Source organism: Dromiciops gliroides, chromosome 1 (assembly GCF_019393635.1).
Source record: "Dromiciops gliroides isolate mDroGli1 chromosome 1, mDroGli1.pri, whole genome shotgun sequence".
Classification (NCBI taxonomy): Eukaryota; Metazoa; Chordata; class Mammalia; order Microbiotheria; family Microbiotheriidae; genus Dromiciops; species Dromiciops gliroides.
Genome location: NC_057861.1, coordinates 458,247,433 through 458,266,492, shown reverse-complemented (window position 1 = coordinate 458,266,492; position 19,060 = coordinate 458,247,433). Strand labels below are relative to the sequence as shown.

At 36.5% G+C, this 19,060-nt stretch overlaps 1 protein-coding gene and 1 pseudogene across 5 annotated transcripts in view; both read left to right on the top strand.

Moving 5' to 3' along the window:
* MCTP1 (multiple C2 and transmembrane domain containing 1) overlaps nucleotides 1-19,060 on the top strand; it is a 793,635-nt gene that overhangs the window by 220,672 nt on the left and 553,903 nt on the right. The window lies entirely within an intron of this gene.
* On the top strand, nucleotides 17,047-17,596 carry LOC122737181 (annotated as a pseudogene).

Here is a 19,060-nt window from a genome sequence, read left to right as displayed (position 1 = left end):
TTGTTTCTTTCAGGAATAATGGAACTCACTAATACACTGACTAGGGTCAATTACAATGAGAAAAATTAAATATGTCCTCCTTAGTCTTTTCGTTTAAATTAAAATGAAGGCAAGCTGGTATAAACACCTGACATATGCAATAAACTCTTACCAAGAATAAATGGGGAGTGGTATGATCTAATTAAAAGAAAGTGACTTCAAATATCTATATCTACATCAACATCTATCTCTAAACTATAATATGTTTTGTGAGTCTGAACAGTTTGTAATTTTATATAGGTAAGGGGGAGCCTTTGAAGCTTCATGAGCTGGGGAGGGACATGGTCAGACCTGTGCTTTAGGAATGTCTCTTTGGAAGCTGTATGGGAGATGGATTAGAGAAGGGAGAAAACCGAGTTAAGGAGATCAATTAGGAGGCTTTTACAATAGTCCAGCCAATGATTGTAATAGTATTATTAGTCCATTTATAAATGAAGAAATTGAGGCTCTCAGAAGTGACTTGAATAATAACAGAGTTAGTATTTTCCTGAAGTAGTTTTAAAACCAGGTCCCAGAGGCAGCTACGTGGTGCAGTAGATAAAACACCGGCCCTAGATTCAGAAGGACCTGAGTTCAAATCCGACCTCAGACACTTGATACTGTCTGACCCTGGGCAAGTCACTTAACCCTCATTGCCCTGCAAAAAAAAAAAATTTTAAAAACCCAAAACCAACCAACCAAACAAACAAACAAAAAAAAACCCAGGTCCCCTGACTCTATATCTGGTACCTTAAAAAGTGATGTTTTGATATTGGGTTTTGGTTATTCTACAAGGTTCTCAGGACTAACTTCCATTTTGTCAAAGATTCAAGAATAATTTTTAGGTGATCACAACACATTTTCTAATATCCAGTTTGATATTTGAGGAATCAAAAATTTTCATGAATATGTGTTGAGCTGAAGGGAGGTTTAAAGTAATCACTTCAAGTTTTGGGTTAAGAATGATCTTATTCCACTGGGTTGATACAGCCATCTTGATTCCCAGTCTTCCTCCAAGAGGAAGAGGGAAATGTAGCCTTCAGGATCTGGGGATGAGCCAAATCTAAATATGGAATAGGAATGCAATAATTTTGAAGAGTCCCTGGGTTCCCTAGAGTTATAAATATATTCACTTCTCATCACCAGTTGGTTGGCAGTTATTTAAAAGGAATCTTCCTGTATATAATCATAGGAAAGGAATAATGTAATAGGGACATGGTAGTAGAGTATGGAGGAATAGGAAAGAAATGGACAGAGAGAGAGGAGAGTAGAGAGGAATGAAATTCCATGGAGTATTTAATTTATTTCAAGTGTTTTATTCATTCTAGTAATGTTTAAGTTCTAATTTGCCTAAAAGTTATTTACTTTTAAAAGTAATACTAGTTCATTCAACATGTTAGAATAAAAAAAAAGTAGCTCCAATAATAATAGATTATCCACAAAACATTGAATTGGTACTAAATTGGTTCCTTATGTTAATACTACCTAATAAACAGTGATCACTTCTGAAATTCTACTGTATAAGCCCTAAGGAAAAGCATTAACTGCATTTGGACCATTTTACAAATCTTCAAAGGGCTTGTATTTTTACTTAGTTATAAATACTTTTATTGTAACTAGCTTAATAGGAGTCACTTCAGGAATAATTATAATAATAACAACTAGCAAAGCACTTTTAAAATACCAATCTTATTTTCACAATGACTCTGTGAATTAATATTATCTCCATTTTATAGATGAGGAAGCAGAAGAAGAGAGAAGTTAAGTGACCAGGATTACATAGAAGTATCTGAGGTGGAATTTGAATTCAGATCTTCCAGATTCCAGATTTCAGCACTTCCAAGATAAAACACATATTCTACATAGTCCGATTATGACCAACTTTTCCACATGAATTTCACATTGCTTTCCATCAAATATTCTAGATTCTGGCCCAACAGGTATACCAGCTCTCTCCCATAAATGGCACTATATCTCACACCTCTGTGAATTTGCAGATCATGTCCACCATGCCTGTTATATACACCCGCCTCACCTCCATCTCCACTTCACTTCAAGGCTCATCTTAACTTTCATCTTTTCTATGAGGCCTTATTTGATCCCATTACTCAAATTGTCTGTATTTTGTATTAGCTTATCTTTATATAGGGCAGCTAGGTGGTGAAGTGGATAGAGTGCCAAGCCTGGAGTCAGGAAGATCTGAATTCAATTCCAGCCTTAGACACTTACTAGCTGGGCAAGTCACTTAACCCTCATTGCCCCGCAAAAACAAACAAACAAACAAAATTTTTTTTAAAATAAAAAGAGATAATAATGTATTCAAGGCTAGAATAGAATCATAATGGGATTAAACTGCCCTCCTGAGTAATGTCATATTTTATATTAATTGTTCTTGACATGATTTTATTGGTGGAATCTTTTAACTAGAGATTAGTTTTCTAAGTGGTCTTCAAGTACTCAACATTCTCATTATACTTGGGTCTGTATATGAGTGCATGTAGAGCTAAGAAGGCTTTGAGATAATCAAAAGTAAATGTTATGACATTTAGTATAGTCTAGTACAGTAATTACTAAATCTGTAATATGATTCTCTTTATATTTCTGGGACATTTTGGCAAATTCTTTTTGCTTTTCAACCAATATGTTTTGTTCTTGTAAGTACTTGTAGATTTTTTTTGGATGACATAAGTTGTGAATGCTTTGAATAAAACATATAACATGTAATAGATATGTATTTGGAGGGAGTCAGTAATGTTGAGAGGATTGAACAAATAATATTTATAAAAATTTTAGGACAGTGACTAATTCATACTAAATGCTTATTTAAAAAAATATACAAGATGTATATTTCTGTTCAATTTCCTTTAATTGGACATTATGGTTCAAGTTTTCTCCTATGTATTCCAACTTGATATTAATGTAATCTTCCAATGCATTTGGTCAGTTCACTAATATCTCTCAAAGTGCTTCTGCCATGATGATATCTAATTCCTGTTATATAGCATTCATAATATTCCTGTATAGCTCCATTTTTCTTTTATTTAAATTTATTTTATTTTTAATTTACAGAAAAACAAACGTTTCTATAACATAGTATAAGAAAAAGATGGAACTTCAAATCTACTATAGATAACTTGCTATTCCTTTTGAATATACAGCAAAGTTATCATGTAAATTTCTCTTTCTCTTTTCTTTCTTTTTCTTCCCTCCTTCTATCCCTACCCCTACCCCACCCTAGAGATGGCCACCATTAGACACAAATTTGATAAATGGTCAAAGGATATGAACAGGAAGTTTTCCAATAAATAAGTCAAAATAATTATAGTCACATGAAAAAATGCTCTAAATCATTATTGATTAGAGAAATGCAAATTAAATCAGCCTTAAGGTATCATTTTACTACCAGATTTCTAAAATGATTGATGGGGAAAGCAACAAATGTTGGAAAGGACATGGAAAAACTGGGACACTAATTCATTATTGGTGGAATTGTGAACTGATCCAACCATTTTGGAGAGCAATCTGGTATTTTGCCCAAAGAATTATTAAATTGCCTGACTTGGGGCAGCTGGGTGGCACAGTGGATAAAGCACAGGCCCTGGATTCAGGAGGACCTGAGTTCAAATCCGGCCTCAGACACTTGACACTTACTAGCTGTGTGACCCTGGGAAAGTCACTTAACCCTCATTGCCCCGCAAAAAAAAAAAAAAAGACAAAAAAGACAAAAAATAAAAATAAATTGCCTGACTCTTTTACCCAGCAATACCACTACTAGGTCTACTTCCAAAGTTGATTGGGGAAAAGAAAAAGAACATATGTGTTCTAAAATGTTTATAGTCGCTCTCTTTGTGATGGCAAAGAACTAGAAACAGCAGGGATGCTCGTCAATTGGAGAATAGCTGAACAAGTTGTGGTATAGCTCCATCCTTCATGCTATGGCTCTTATTATGACAACAGCCACCACATATATTGTATGAAAATCTTGAAATGATTTACATTTTGCAACAAAATTTATGGAAAATGCAATCATTCAAAATGCTTATTGCAAATAGCAACTTTACAATTACTGCTTTGATAATCAAAAGATTAATCATTAAGATTAGGTTGATAAGGTCTGACTATGAACAATGACTATTCTGACAGTTATTTAAATCATACTTCTCTAAAGAGTACTTTATTCATGTAAGTATTGAATATGTCATAATTAGGTTAATGCATAAATATGTTATGTATTTTGTAATGTTTTGAATAATATCTTTTTATCTCATTAGGTTTTGTTAGTAATATAACAAGTGATATTTTCATAGGTTTTTTATATCTTGCTAATTTACTGAAGTCACAGTATTGTTTTGATGGATTTTTTCATTTAAACTTTGGGATTCTTTAAGCAAAAACAATCACATCAACAGTAAACATATAATTTTGTTTCCTCTCTACCCATACCTATCCATAAGCATTTTCTCTTCTTGTATTGCTATAGCTAGCCCTTCTATAGTTATTATCAAACAATAGTGGTGGAGATACATGTTTTGCCTTAGATTTTATTGTAAAGGCTTCTGATAGTTTTCCATTACAAATAATGTATGCTCTTAGTTTTAGAGAGATACTTCTATCATGTTAAAGAAAGGTCCATTTGTTCCTGTGGTTTTTAGAGTATAGCAGAAATGAGTGTAATATGTGCTTAAAGGTTTTTTTCTGCGTTTATTCAAATAATCATGTGACACATATTGTCTCTGTTTTTAATATGGTCTATTATGCTTATGATTTTCCTAGCATTGAGTTTCTGGCATAGATCTAACCTTGTCATGGTGAATAATCTTTTCAATAGTGTTTGCATCATTAGTGATAAAGTATATTGGTCTAGAATCTTCTTTCCTCCTTTATCTCTTCCTGCTTTAGGCATCATCTCTCTAGTTTTCTGCAAACAAGCAATTTTGTTATTCAAGTTTTACTGATTCTTTTTTTTTTTTTTAGTGAGGCAATTGGGGTCAAGTGACTTGCCCAGGGTCACATAGCTAGTAAGTGTTAAGTGTCTGAGGCTGGATTTGAACTCAGGTACTCCCGACTCCAAGGCCAGTGCTCTATCCACTGCGCCACCTAGCTGCCCCGTACTGATTCTTACTATGCAAAGGTGGTGCTGGATGCTGTCCTGATATAATTGTGCTATGAAGTTAGCCAACTTAATTTAATGCTCTATGCATGAAATGAATTTTACTAAAAAATCTTAATTAAGTCTTGCAATTATATCTTAATAAAATATCCTATTGTTTGACTTTCTTGGATTATAGAGGTCTCCTTTCAGCATAGTTTATAAGAACATAGTTATTGATGGAGTTCAACTTATTCTCTTTCTCTAAAAACCTATTCTCCGAAAAACTATTAAAATGAATTTCTGTCGTTTCTAATAAAATACGTGTTTACAAGCTTTTAAAGTTTTTGGTCTTCATTCCTCAAGCTATGATCCCAATTATATCATGTAGCTTAGTATAACACTAAAAGCTTTTTGCAATTCATCTTAATAAAGATTTCCTTGCTTCTTCTATTTGTGGGAAATCAATGGCACTGTCTCCATGCCTAAGTATATAATACAACCAACTTTCTTTCTTATTGCCTCTTTCTTACCTTCATTTCTCCTTTCCTACTTTCTCTTCCTTTTTTGATTTTTTATTCTCTCTTTGTCCTTTCTTCTTTTCTTTCCTTCTTTTCCTTTTTTCTTCCCCCTTTCCTTTCATCCTTCTCCCCTCTCCCTGCCTCCCCCTTCCCTTCCCACCCCTTTCTTCTCATCCCTTCTCTCCTCTTTTCTCCCCTCATTCCCTATCTTCTTCCTCTCCCCTTCATCTTCCTATCTTTCTCCCTCTCTTCTCATATCCTTTCCTGTCTTCTCACTTTTCGTCATCCTTTCTCCTCTCTTTTTACCTTCTCTTCCTCTCCCTTTCCCCTTGCCTCTCCTCTTATATATGTCATTTGTTTTTGTTTTGGTTTGGTTTGGTTTTGGTGGGGCAGTGAGGGTTAAGTGACTTTGCCCAAGGCCACACAGCTAGTGTCAAGTGTCAAGTATCTGAGGTCAGATTTGAACTCAGGTTTTCCTGAATCCAGGGCTGGTGCTTTATCCACTGCACAACCTAGCTGCCCCCTTTTATATGTCACTTTAAAGGTGATCAAACAGCAGAAATATCGTAGTCATGAACATTTCTTTGGTCAGTCATTTAACAAGCATTTAAGCACTCAGTAAATGGCAGGCACTGTGCTAATTTTCATGGGGATACAAAGAAAGGCAAAAACAGTTCATCTAGCCAATGAGCTTGCATTCTACTTATGTAAATAGGTACATATAATGGGGGCAGCTAGGTGGCGCTATAGTGGATAAAGCACCGACCCTGGATTCAGGAGGACCTGAGTTCAAAGCCAGCCTCAAACACTTGACACTTACTAGCTGTGTGACCCTGGGCAAGTCACTTAACCCTCATTGCCCCACAAAAAAAAAATAGGTACATATAAGACATGTATAGAATAGATGGGAGGTCATTTGAGAGGGAAGGGATCTGAGATAATCTTAAAGAAAGCTAGGAAAACTAAGGAGAGGTAAGAGACAGAATTTTTCAGTCATGGGGACAGTTGGTACAAAGGAATTTAAAGATATGCAAGGAACTGCAGAGGGGCCATTGTATCTGGAAGAGGTCAAGTGTGAAAAACTTTAAGTATTGTACGAGGAGTTCATATTTGATAGAGAATAATAGAGAGCCAATGAAGCTCATTGAGCATGGGGGTGACATGTGCAGACCTAAACTTTATGAAAATCATCTTGGGGGCCAAGTGGACAATGAATTGGAGTGGGGAGACACTTGAAGCAAGGAGACTGATTCGAAGACTAACACAATAATCCAAGTAAGAAGTGATGGGGGTGGTGCAGTGGATAAAGCACTGGCCCTGGATTCAGGAGGACCTGAGTTCAAATCCGGCCTCAGACACTTGATACTTACTAGCTGTGTGACCCTGGGCAAGTCATTTAACCCTCATTGCCTCACAAAAACAAAACAAAAAAGAAGTGATAGGAACCTAAACCAGTGTGGTGGCTATGTGAATGGAAAGAAAGAGATGTAAACTAGAGATTTTGTGAAAGTAGGAATGACAGGATTTGGTGACAGATTGGATATATAAGGTAAGGAGTCAAGGATGACACTGAGGTTGTGAGCTTGGCTGACTGGAATCTGATAGTGTTCTTGAGAGTAACAGCTAAATTCAAAATAGGAGTGAGTTTAGGAGAAAAGATGACAAATTCTGCTTTTGACATGTTGATATTGGGATGCCTGTGGAGTATTTAATTCAAGATGTATAAAAATAGAGGACATGGGATGGTGGTTAGGATAGAGACTAGGGATGACTATATAGACTGCATAAAGATGATAATTGTAGCCGTGGGAACTCATGAAATCACCAAGTGAAATGATATTAGAGGTAGACCTAAAGCCAACACTCTCTTGGTTCAGCTGTCATTAGGTAAATTAATTAATGTACTTAAAGTCACATCTGGGTCCCTCCAAGATTTCCTGTCTTCTTATACCTTACTCACCCCTACATGTTCTCTGATCCAGTGACATTGGCATCCTTGCTGTTGCTAGAACAAGATACTCCAGCTCCTGACTCTAATTATTTTCACTCACTATCTCCCATGTCTGGAATTCTCTCTGTCTGTCTTTGTCTCCTGACTTTTCTGGCTGCCTTTAAGTCTCTGCTAAAGTCCCACCTTCTAAGAGAAACCTTACCTGGTCATCCTTAATGTTACTCCTTTCCCTCTATTAATTATCTTCAGTTTATCTTGTATATATTTTATTTGTTTATAGTTCTTTTCATATTGTCTCCTTTTTGAGGGTATGAGCTCTTTGAGAGCAGGGATTGCCTTTCTTTGTATATTTAGCACTTAGCCCAGTGCCTGGCACATATGAATGTTTATTGCCCCGGTTGATTAAGTCATAGATAGACTACATTCTTTGTTGGTGGAATGAAGTTCTACACAAATGAAATAACAGGTCCTTGGCACCTTAATTAAATTATTAAAAGTGTATAAAGTGGGGCAGCTAGGTGGCGCAGCGGCTGGAGAACCAGGCCTGGAGTCAGGAGGACCTGAGTTCAAATTTGGCCTCAGACACTTAACACCTACTTACTAGCTGTGTGACCCTGGGCAAGTCACTTAACCCCAATTGACTCACCAAAAAACAACAAAAACAAAACAAAAACAAAACCAATAAAGTATCAGGGCTTAGCACCTTGATATTTAAAAAGGGGGCAGCTAGGTGGCACAGTGGATAAAGCACCGGCCCTGGATTCAGGAGGACCTGAATTCAAATCTGGCCTCAGACACTTGATACTTACTAGCCGTATGGCCCTGGGCAAGTCACTTAACTCCAATTGCCTCACCAAAAAAAAAAAAGTGTATAGTAGTAGAGAGGGCACTAAATAGTCTGTTCTAAATAGTACCATAACATGGTGTTTCCAAAAAACACTGAACTGTACAAAAACCATGATTAGTTAGTATTTATTTAGTGTTTTCTATGTGCCCAGTATTGCACTAAGTACTTTACAAATATCTCATTTAATCTTCTCAAGTACCCTAATAGGTAGATATTATTATTCACCCCATTTTATACATGAAGAAACAGAGGCAAACAAAGATTAAGTAACTTGCCCAAGGTCACAGGACAATTATTGACTCTATCCAAGAAGTTTTACAATGATCAATCACTCAGGGTTTCTAAGAACATAGAAACTTAATATTTATAACTCAATATTTTGACAAGTACTTTGAAGTATATAGCTACATCTTGACATATACAAATATTTCTTACATTCACTCGAAATGAGTTTTGCTTGTAATTAGAATGTAACTTTGAGCTGGCATGACTTTAGACATCATCCATTCCAACTATTTTATTTGCATGGGTGAATGAATGAAAGCATTACCACATACTTTTCAATATTGATGGCTTAATAGAAAGCAGACAAATGAATTCTTTTAAAAATGAATATCCATCTCACTTGTTTCAAATGTGAGTGATTCATATTTATTGTATGGATTAGATTCAGGCAGCTAGGTGACACAATGGATAGAGCACTAGCCTTGGAGTCAGGAGGACCTGAATTCAAATGTGGCATCAAATATTTATAAGCTGTGTGACCTTGGACAAGTCACTTAACCCTTGATTGCCTCAGTTCCTCATCTGTAAAATGAGCAGGAGAAGAAAATGACAAACCATTCCCATATCTTTGCCAAGAAGACCCTGTAGCAGGTCGGAAAGATTCAGTCACCAGGGCAGCTAGGTGGCACAGTGGATAAAGCACCGGCCCTGGATTCAGGAGGACTTGAGTTCAAATCTGGCCTCAGACACTTGACACTTACTAGCTGTGTGACCCTGGGCAAGTCACTTAACCCCCATTGTCCCACAGAGAGAGAGAGAGAGAGAGGGAGGGAGGGGGAAGGGGAGGAGGAGGGGGAGAGGAAGGGAGATTCAGTCACGACTGAAAAAACAACTGAACAACAATGAAATAGATTAGACCAGAGAGTAACTTTAAAATCTCTGAAAAAAATTCTTCATGATATAAGGATGAATGAAATAAAGGAGTGGAAGTTTAATAAGAAGAGTGAAAGGGAAGCAGATGAGGAATCTAAAGAGGATGAACAAAAGAGAGATCGGGGAGAAGAAATGTGATGATCTTAGGTGCTAGGCTAACTTATGTGAAGAAAAGAACTTAAAGGACTAAGCAATTTCTTGAGGCCAATGAAAAGGAATAAATTCATAAGTGAATACCCTAAGGATCTGTGAATTTGTCATTGATAGGGAGCCTCTTGTTTGGAAACTTCCTGCACTCACAGAGATTGCAGTCCACCTATGACTTAATATCTAAGTACTGAAGAATTGCTTGCTTACAAGGAGGTTAAGTGACTTATTTAGGGTTCCATTGCTGGTAAGTATCAAAGGTGGAGTTTGGACCCTCTTCCTAACTCCAAACCCACCATTCTACTGATTATTCAATGCCACCTCTATTAATCACAATCAGACAAAGCTTAAATGAGTTAGGAGATAAATAGAATAAGTAAAAAAAAAATGATAGTATTCACTTAGTTATAGCATAATATACACAATATAGATAATTATAATGTATAATTATATAATATATACTTATATGGTAACATATACTAAATAATTATATATAATATAATATACATGAAGTGAGGGAGGACTTAGGAATCATCTAAAGAAGGAAACTGAAGCCTAAGACATTAGATTTTACAGAATCCACTTAAGTACGTAGAATACATGCTTTTTTTTGGTAATAAACATTTTTATTTATAGTGTGGGGTTCCGATTTTTACCCCTCCTTCCTTCCTTCCCCTCCTCCTCCAAGAGGCAACAAGCAATCATATATGGATTATACATGTATGACTATGTAAAACATTACCATATTTGTCATTTTGTACAAGAAAATTTGATTAAAAGAAAAAATGAAAGAAAGTGAAAATAGCATGCTTCAGTCTTTTCCATAAATATTAGTTCTTTCTTTGGAGGTGGATAGTATGTTTCCTCAATAATCCTTTGGGATTGTCTTAGATCATCGTATTGCTGAGAATAGTCAAGTCATTCCCAATTCTTCATCAAACAATATTGCCGTCTCTGTGAACAGAGTTATCTTGGTTCTGCTCACTTCACTATATATAACTTCCTACAAGTCTTTCCAGGCCTTTCTGAAGTCATCCTGTTTGTCATTTCTTATAACACAATAATATTTCATTACCATCATATACCACAGCTTGTTTAGCCATTCCCCAATTGATGAGCATTCCTTTGATTTCCAATTCTTAGCCACCACAAAAAGAGCTGCTATAAATATTTTTGTACCAATAGGTCTTTTTATCTTTTGGGGGATGTCTTTGGGATATAAGCCTAGCAGTGATATTGATGGATCAAAGCACAGTTCTATAGCCCTTCTATTGCATGTTATTATGGTACTTTAGAAAAAATGAGAATGGAATCAATCCTGGACAAAGGAACGTCTAAAGGTAGAATGGATAGGAGCTGAAAGAGGACCCTTTTCAGGTACAGGACTTAGAATTGGAGGCTTCAGTAAATTGGAAGGCAATGGGTACCACATACCACACCAAATGTAACACCACACTTCAACCTTAGTATGTAATATAGAAGACCTGTGATTTAATCAACATGAAAACCACGGAAATAAAATTTCATCTAGTAACCCCCCCCCCCCAGAATGGATTCTCACATACTTGGTTTGTTAGTCATATAACAGTGATAATATGTATGCATACTATTCTAGTGCCCCAATGAGGTAACAAGACAAGTTAGTTACAGTGTGGGTCTAGTCATTACAGACATTGTACAGTATAATCACCCCCACAATGTCATACTTTCAGCCTCACGCTTCTCACTTAGGTTTGTGAGATACCCCATTGCTCTCTGGGTTTGTCTTATTCTTCCAATATGTTTTCATACTAGGAAGTGTAAGTTCCAAGAACCTGCGGACTAACACATTGTTACATAGAAACACCACACACTCTCAGAGCCCTTGGACCAGTAACCCCTTTGAGGGGAAATGTACATCCCTTACCATTAGCTTTTGAGGCCTCATCCAATATGTTTGAATCTACACAACCAGGCAGGCATTCACAATGATTTTGGGATATTAAGCATAATCATTTATTTAATAAGGTAAGAAAAATTATACAATGATAGATATGAATATATTAAAACAGATACATAGATAATTGAATACCTCACAATACACACATAAGCCTATATCACAATCATCCACAAATCAACTCTCTAGCTATGTAGTTAGTATATATGGGCATATACTTATAAAACCCTATGAGGGAAAACACATAAAGTAGGAAAGCTCACATGCTTAAAGTAACTTACAACTCTTGACTGCAGGCTTCAGTGTTATTAGTTTATTAAGGAAGATCTGCATCTGCTTCCATTTTCATTGTTGTTGTAGATTTGTTTCAGTTGTGTCTGACTCTTCATGACACTATTTGGGGTTTTATTGGGAAAGATCATGGAATGGGTTACCTCTCTGACCTCTCCTCAGTTTTCTTTGCTGGTTCTTTATCCAGATCAAATCTACTAACTGTGGATGTCTCCCAAGGTTCTGACCTAGCCCTTCTTCTGAGTTTTCCAGTTATTTCCAAGGGGGATCACCATCTTCCCAGTCACTCAGTCTCACAGCATTGGCATTATCCTTAACTCCTCATTCTCTTGCCCCCCATACACAACCTATTATCAAGTCCTTATTTTACCCTTATAGTAGCTCTTGTACATGGCTCGTCTTTCCTCTGATGGTGCCACCACTCTTATGCAGGCCCTCCAAAACTTCATACCTAGATTATTACAGCAGCCTGTTGGTCAGTCTCTCTGACTCGACTCTTTCCCCACTGAAGAGTAATATCTCTAAAGCACAGATATGACCATGTTACCCACCCTATTGAGTAAACTCAACTGTTCTCTGTCATGTTCCTGTAGTGATACCTTTATGAGCAAATATAAAATCTTCTGGTATTCAAAGCGCTTCACAGCCTGACACTCTCTTGCCTTTCCAGTCTTCTTATATCTGATTCCCCTCAACACATTTTATAATCCAAGGACATTGACTTTCTTGCTGTTCCTCATATGAGATACTCCATCCCCTGACTTAGTACATTTTCACTAACTGTTCCTTGTGTTAAACAGTTTTCTCCTTTTTTATCCTTATCTTCTAGATTTCATGGCTTCCTTCAAGTCCCATCTAAAATTTCACCTTCTATAACAGAGGTGTCAAACTCCATGCTGCCTAAATCAGATTAAAATGTAATGGGAAATGTTTAACAAAAAAATTAAGTACAATACAACACAGATAATGTTAATTTGTGATTTTCTAGGTTGATAATGGGCTGGCAGTGATCTGTTTCTATTTGAGTTTGACACCACTGTGTTTACAGGAAGACTCACCTCCTCATCCTCATTTGACTTAGCTCCTTGAAGTCTGTCTGTTTCCTTTCTTTTCAAGGATTTAGTACAGTTCTTGACACAGAGTAGGTGCCTAATTAATGCATGTTGATTAATTGACAATCTTTATAAGCTGTCTCAGTTAACCATCACCTTTAAAAGGGCATTTAAAAAGTATTAGCACTTAATATAAAGATCAGTTCTCTTCAATAATAATAGTAATTACACTTACTAGCTGCGTGATCCTGGGCAGATCACTTAATCCTCATTGCCCCACAAAAATAATAATAATAATAGTATTAGTATAATAACAAGCATTTTAGAGTTCTTGAAATTTTGCAACATACATTGTTTTTGCTTCACCACAATGCAGGTATAGAGATGCTATTATTTTCTCCATTTTACAGATAAGGAAACTACAGAAGTCAGAGGTTAAGTGACTTACCCAGCAAATAAAGCTGGATTTGAACTCAGGTATTCCTGACACCACTTGTAGCACTCTGTACACTGTACCACCTAGCTTCCTTCAACTACTAAACTCATCAAACTGGCCATCTATGGATTATACAGATAAGACCAGCTAATTATTCAGTCAACTAGTTGCTGTGCTGGCCAATCAGAATGGAGTTCATAGAAACCCACTAAAAAGGTTCACTCTTTAAGCCAACTCTTCAGTATACTAACAGGGAAAGCTAGGTAACACTCTGGATAGAGCCGAGTTCAAATCTGACCTCAGATACTTAATAACTATATGACCCTGGGTAAGTCAATTAATCCTGTGTGTTTCAGTTTCCTTACCTATGAATGAAATGAGCTGGAGAGGGAAATGGCAAGCCAACTCCAGTATCTTTGCCAGTAAAACCCCAAATAGGGTAAAAAAGAATTGGACATGACTGAATAATGACTGATCTGTTATACTTAAACAGTTGCAAAAATGGGCTTCTTTGCCTTCTCAAGCCCAAAGTGGCAACAGAGAAGAATGAGCCTTTATGAAAGGGCTTTTCTCCAACTCTAGAGGGAGATGGAGGGCAGCATTTGTCAATGGAATTCTTGGTCAACATTGTTGCTGTTTGTCCTTTGTTCTTGAAGAGGACCATGACATTGGAGTGATGTCATGACTTACACTGAATTGGATTTAAGTGATGAAGGACTGTGCAAGGTCACCAGCCTCACTCTCTCAAGAGTCATCTGTGTCCAGTGGCAAGGTATACATCAGGACAACTGGAGATGGCCCCGGATGTTTGAGGCAATTGGAGTTAAGTGACTTGTCCCAGGGTCACACAGTTAGTGTCTTAGGTGAGATTTGAACTCAGGCCCTCTTGATTCCAGAGCTATTGCTCTAGGGACTACCTCTCTTGGGCAATGGAATAAATTCTCTCAGACCTTTCAGAAGTGACTCAGGTGAAGCCTTCTCTAGGCTGACAGCTTCTCACTATCATGGGTCATTGGAGCAACTTTTCAACTCTTCTGCTATATCTTCAGTTCTCCTCAAGTTCCTCTTCCTCTGCTGCTTCTGTCTTACTTCATGCTATTGCACCTCCATTGTTTTGTTCAATGACTGATATTGGAGCCTCCTAACTTTTAGTTATTCTCACCTTTTATTTTTTTAAAGTCATTAATCTCCAAATTTCTATTACCAAAATGAGCATGCTTCCGAGTCATAACTCAGGCTTCAAATGCTTAAATAATGATGATTCTCTCTGGTGGATTTTCAAGTGAACCAGTTAACAGCACTGTTAAATTGGTCAGTAGAGTTTCTGTGAGAATTTAGCCAATGGGTAGAAGAGAAGAAAGTTATATCTGAAGACATATTTTTCTTAAAAGGGTTAGTTCGTACACAGATATTGCTTTAAAAAAAAGAAGCAATATGTGCGATTTAACTTTAAGCACATTTAATACCACATTTAATATACATCATCAGCTGGTAAAAAAGGATATATTTTATATCATAGCTACTCATTTTTGTTGATTAGGTTGTTAGAAATTTTTAAAAATGAATTTTCATCCCCTAGAAAGAGAGATAATAAAATTCTATTTTCCACCACATATTTGTATATGACCATTTTCACTTTATTCTTGTTTTAATTAAAAAAATAGAGAAATAATGGTAGCAGATAGGTGGTGCAGTGAATAGAACTCTGGCCTTTGAGTTAGGAGGACCTGGGTTCAAATCTGGTCACAGAGACTTGTTAGCTGTGTGACCCTAGGCAAGTCACTAAACCCTGTTCTTCTTAGTTTCCTCATCTGTAAAATGAGCTAGAGAAGAAAATGGTAAATCACTCTGGTATTTTTGCCAAGAAAACCCCAAATGGAGTCACAAGGAGTTAGAAAGAGCTGGACAACAATAGAAATAACAGAAACAATAGAAACTCAATGTAGAAGTAGATTTTAGACTGTATGATGTTGAATTAAATGTTGCAAACCTGTTCCAATAAAAAATAAACACTTAAATTACATTTATATGTGATTATTATATTCTTATGTATCTTCCTATTTGGAACTAATTTCATTAAATATTTTGTTTATATTCAACAAAATATGTGAAATAAAGAAATGTAACATGAAATCTTGTAAATAGTAAATTTATGAGCATTACTTATTTGAATTCTTACAGAATGTCCTACATAAAATATCCATAATTATTTTATAATTAAAGTTCTATAATATTGCCTTTAGAGTTTTCATAATTATGAGTAGAATAAAATTTTACATTTTATAATTATGTAATGTAAATTTTAGTTTGCAGCTTTTGGGGGCAAAAGATATCACTTTAGTTATTGTAAGTACTTAATGGATGAATCTAAAAGAATATTAAAAGTAATATATTAAATTAACCTGGGAGTTCATGACCTTTTGTTGTTGTTGTTATTTAAAGTAATTAGAGGAACAAGAAAAGTTGGGAACCACTTTAATAGAGAAATAGGTTTCATCAATAGACCTCTAGAGACCACATTCCCTTCATTAATCTGAATTCTGGCATTTTAAGTGTTGTCTTTTATGTTGTTATGTTCGTTGTATATATTATCTTGGTTCTCCTTGCTTTGCTCTAAGTTCATAAAAAAAGTCTTCCTAATTTACAACTAATAAGAATAGGAAATATTAGCATGTTTCTTACTAGCCTGTCTCCTCCTCCCACACTCAATACATGTAGGGAGTAAAAAGCTGTTCATATTAATGAAAAAAACAAACAAAATTAAAATGCTCCAAACAGAATTTTATAGTTTCATTTACAAGCCTCTTTTTTGTCTTTGTATATTGAAATGTTTATATTTGTTAATGTAACGAGACCCCTGTGTGATATACAAGATGGTGCCTCTGGTGCTTAAAAACACCAGGTATCCCTGGGATTGATTTTTTGGTACTCGTGTCTTAGTTTAGCCAAGTGGAGACCCAGAAAAATCTCCCAATAAATATGTGTTGAATTGCCCTGGGGATCTCTACTCCATGTTGGGGCTCATTGCAGTAGCACTTAAGACTTTGAAAAGTTGACCATCACTCATTTATGAGTATGTATTCTCAGTAAAGCTTGCTTGTTTGCATCACTAGGGCTTATTGTATCTCTGTACTCATTCTGAGGATCCTTCAAAATCATTTCAAAATGTAATATTAATAAAGTATATATAAGAAATAAAAAATAAAGTATACTCATGCAGAACTCTATTTAAGTCATGGATTGTACCAAGTCTCAGGATTGCACCTACGAACTCATTTTTGCCTCCCAACTATCCTATAAGACATCTTTTTCCTCTTACTTATTTAGTAAAATTTAGTCCATTATGCGTAGACATTTGGACGTTGGGCTTTGCTACTCACTCTTTTCTTGCATTTTGTCTCTTTTGAGAACTTTTGGATGGCTCAACGACTATTTTTCTTCCTTAATTATAGCTAATCTCTATAGTCTCTAGTTTGGTGGATATGCATAGACAGTTTTCTCTATTCCCTAATCTTTTTATGTTTAAATTTTAATTTGATTAAATTTGTAAGACACTGCCTTTCCCTGCTGTGAGACCCAGTCCCTGCTGTCACCGGCGCCATGGGCTGTCATCCCTTCCGCTGTTATAGGTACTGTACAAATAAACTATACCCAAAGTCTCGTTTCTGAGAGGGAGTTCCCGATGCCAAGAACCAAAACTTCAATCTTGGTAGAAAGCCAAAGTGGATGAATTTCCACTGTATGGCCATATGGTATCAGATGAATATGAGCAGCTGTCATCAGAAGCCCTGGAAGCTGCTTGGATCTGTGCCAACAAGTAAATGGTGAAGAGTTTTGGCAAAGATGGCTTTCATATCTGTGTGTGCCTGCACCCTTTTCATGTAATCTGCATCAATAAGATGTTGTCATGTGCTGGGGCTGATAGGCTCCAGACTGGCATGCAGGATGCCTTCGGGAAGCCTCAGGGAACTGTAGTCCATGTATACATTGGCCAAGTTATCATGTCAATTTGAATCAAGGTTCAGAATTAAAGAACATGTTTTTGAAGCTTTGCAGAGAGCCAAGTTCAAGTTTCCTGGCCACCAGAAGATCCACATCTCCAAGAAGTGGGGTTTCACCAAGTTCAATGCTAATCAGTTTGAGGATATGATAGCTGAGAAGCGTCTCATTCCTAATGGCTGTGGGGTTAACTATATCCCCAGCCGGGGCCCCTTGGATAAGTGGCGAGCACTCCACTTATGAGAAGTGTTATGCTGTGGCATTGACTTATGCCTAAATAAACTAGATACCTGCTAAAAAAATGTAAGACACTAGTTAAATACAGTCTTATTAGCCTTTCTTAGATGTGCTCCATCCCTGGTCAGGAATCTGTTATTCCTATATTTTAAGTTGTCATGTAGAAATTCAAAAGTTAATATCAAAAGAGGAATTTGGTGAATGATATGGTTACTTAGATGAAGGGAAATCTTATAGGCCTGTATATTTTAACAACCATGGGACAAGTGAATGTTTCCATTGATTTTTGTCCTTAATTCTTATCATTAAGGGCTCAGACAGGCGGAAGAGTCGGGCTTCCAACCTGAGTGTCATTTTCATGTCCTCTCTGTAGAAACTACTAAAAAGAAGTAGAAACTATATAAATTACAACTCCTGCCAAAGATAGGCTAGAAATTTTCAGTGCCATGACCTTCTAAAAGTATAACATTTTAACTAGGATGCTTCTTCCTGTCAGTTTTTTTCCAGCACAGTCTCTTTGCCATGCATATATCAGCTGCTCATATCAATATTTAGACTGCTTTTAAAGGCAGAGTTGTCATACTAATTATTGTTTAGCTGTTTCAGTCAGGTCCAACTTTTCGTGACCGCATTTAGGGTTTTTTTAGCAAAGATACTGGAGTGGCTTGACATTTTCTTCTCCAACTCATTTTACAGACAGGGAACTAAGAGAAACAGGCTTAAGTGACTTGCCCAAGGTCACACAAGTAGGAAGTGTCCGAAGCTGTATTTGGACTCAAAAAGATGAGTCTTCCTGACTCCAAGTCTAGCATGCTATCCAGTGCACCGCCTAGCTGCCCAGTGGTGTTATAGATGGCCATAAATCATGTAATTGAGGGGCAGCTAGGTGGCGCAGTGGATAGAGCACCAGCCCTGGAGTTAGGAGTACCTGAGTTCAAATCCGGCCTTTGACACTTAACACTTACTAGCTGTGTGACCCTGGGCAAGTCACTTAACCTCAGTTGCCTGACTAAAAAAAAAAAAAAATCATGTAATTGAGCATACTTTTGTGGACTCAGAATGTGAAAGAGAAAGTTTGTTGGTTAAGTAAGAATTTGGATTTATGTTAGTGGTAAAAAGGAGGCATTATATTTCTTCACACTCATGATATCCATTCTTATCATTTTGTAACTGATAAGTTTAATAGAAAAGACAAACAAACTACTGGTCTGGTTTGATTTGCCTTTAGCCTCTTCCCCACTTTGATGGCTCATTTTGTTTTACTAGAAGGAACTTTGGTCTTTCAGAGTAGTGCAGGGTCAGGGAAAGGTCGACTGCAATGTTTTCATACACACATAAAACCCTTAGTACTTTTGGCTTTGGAGAGGAAGGGGAAGAG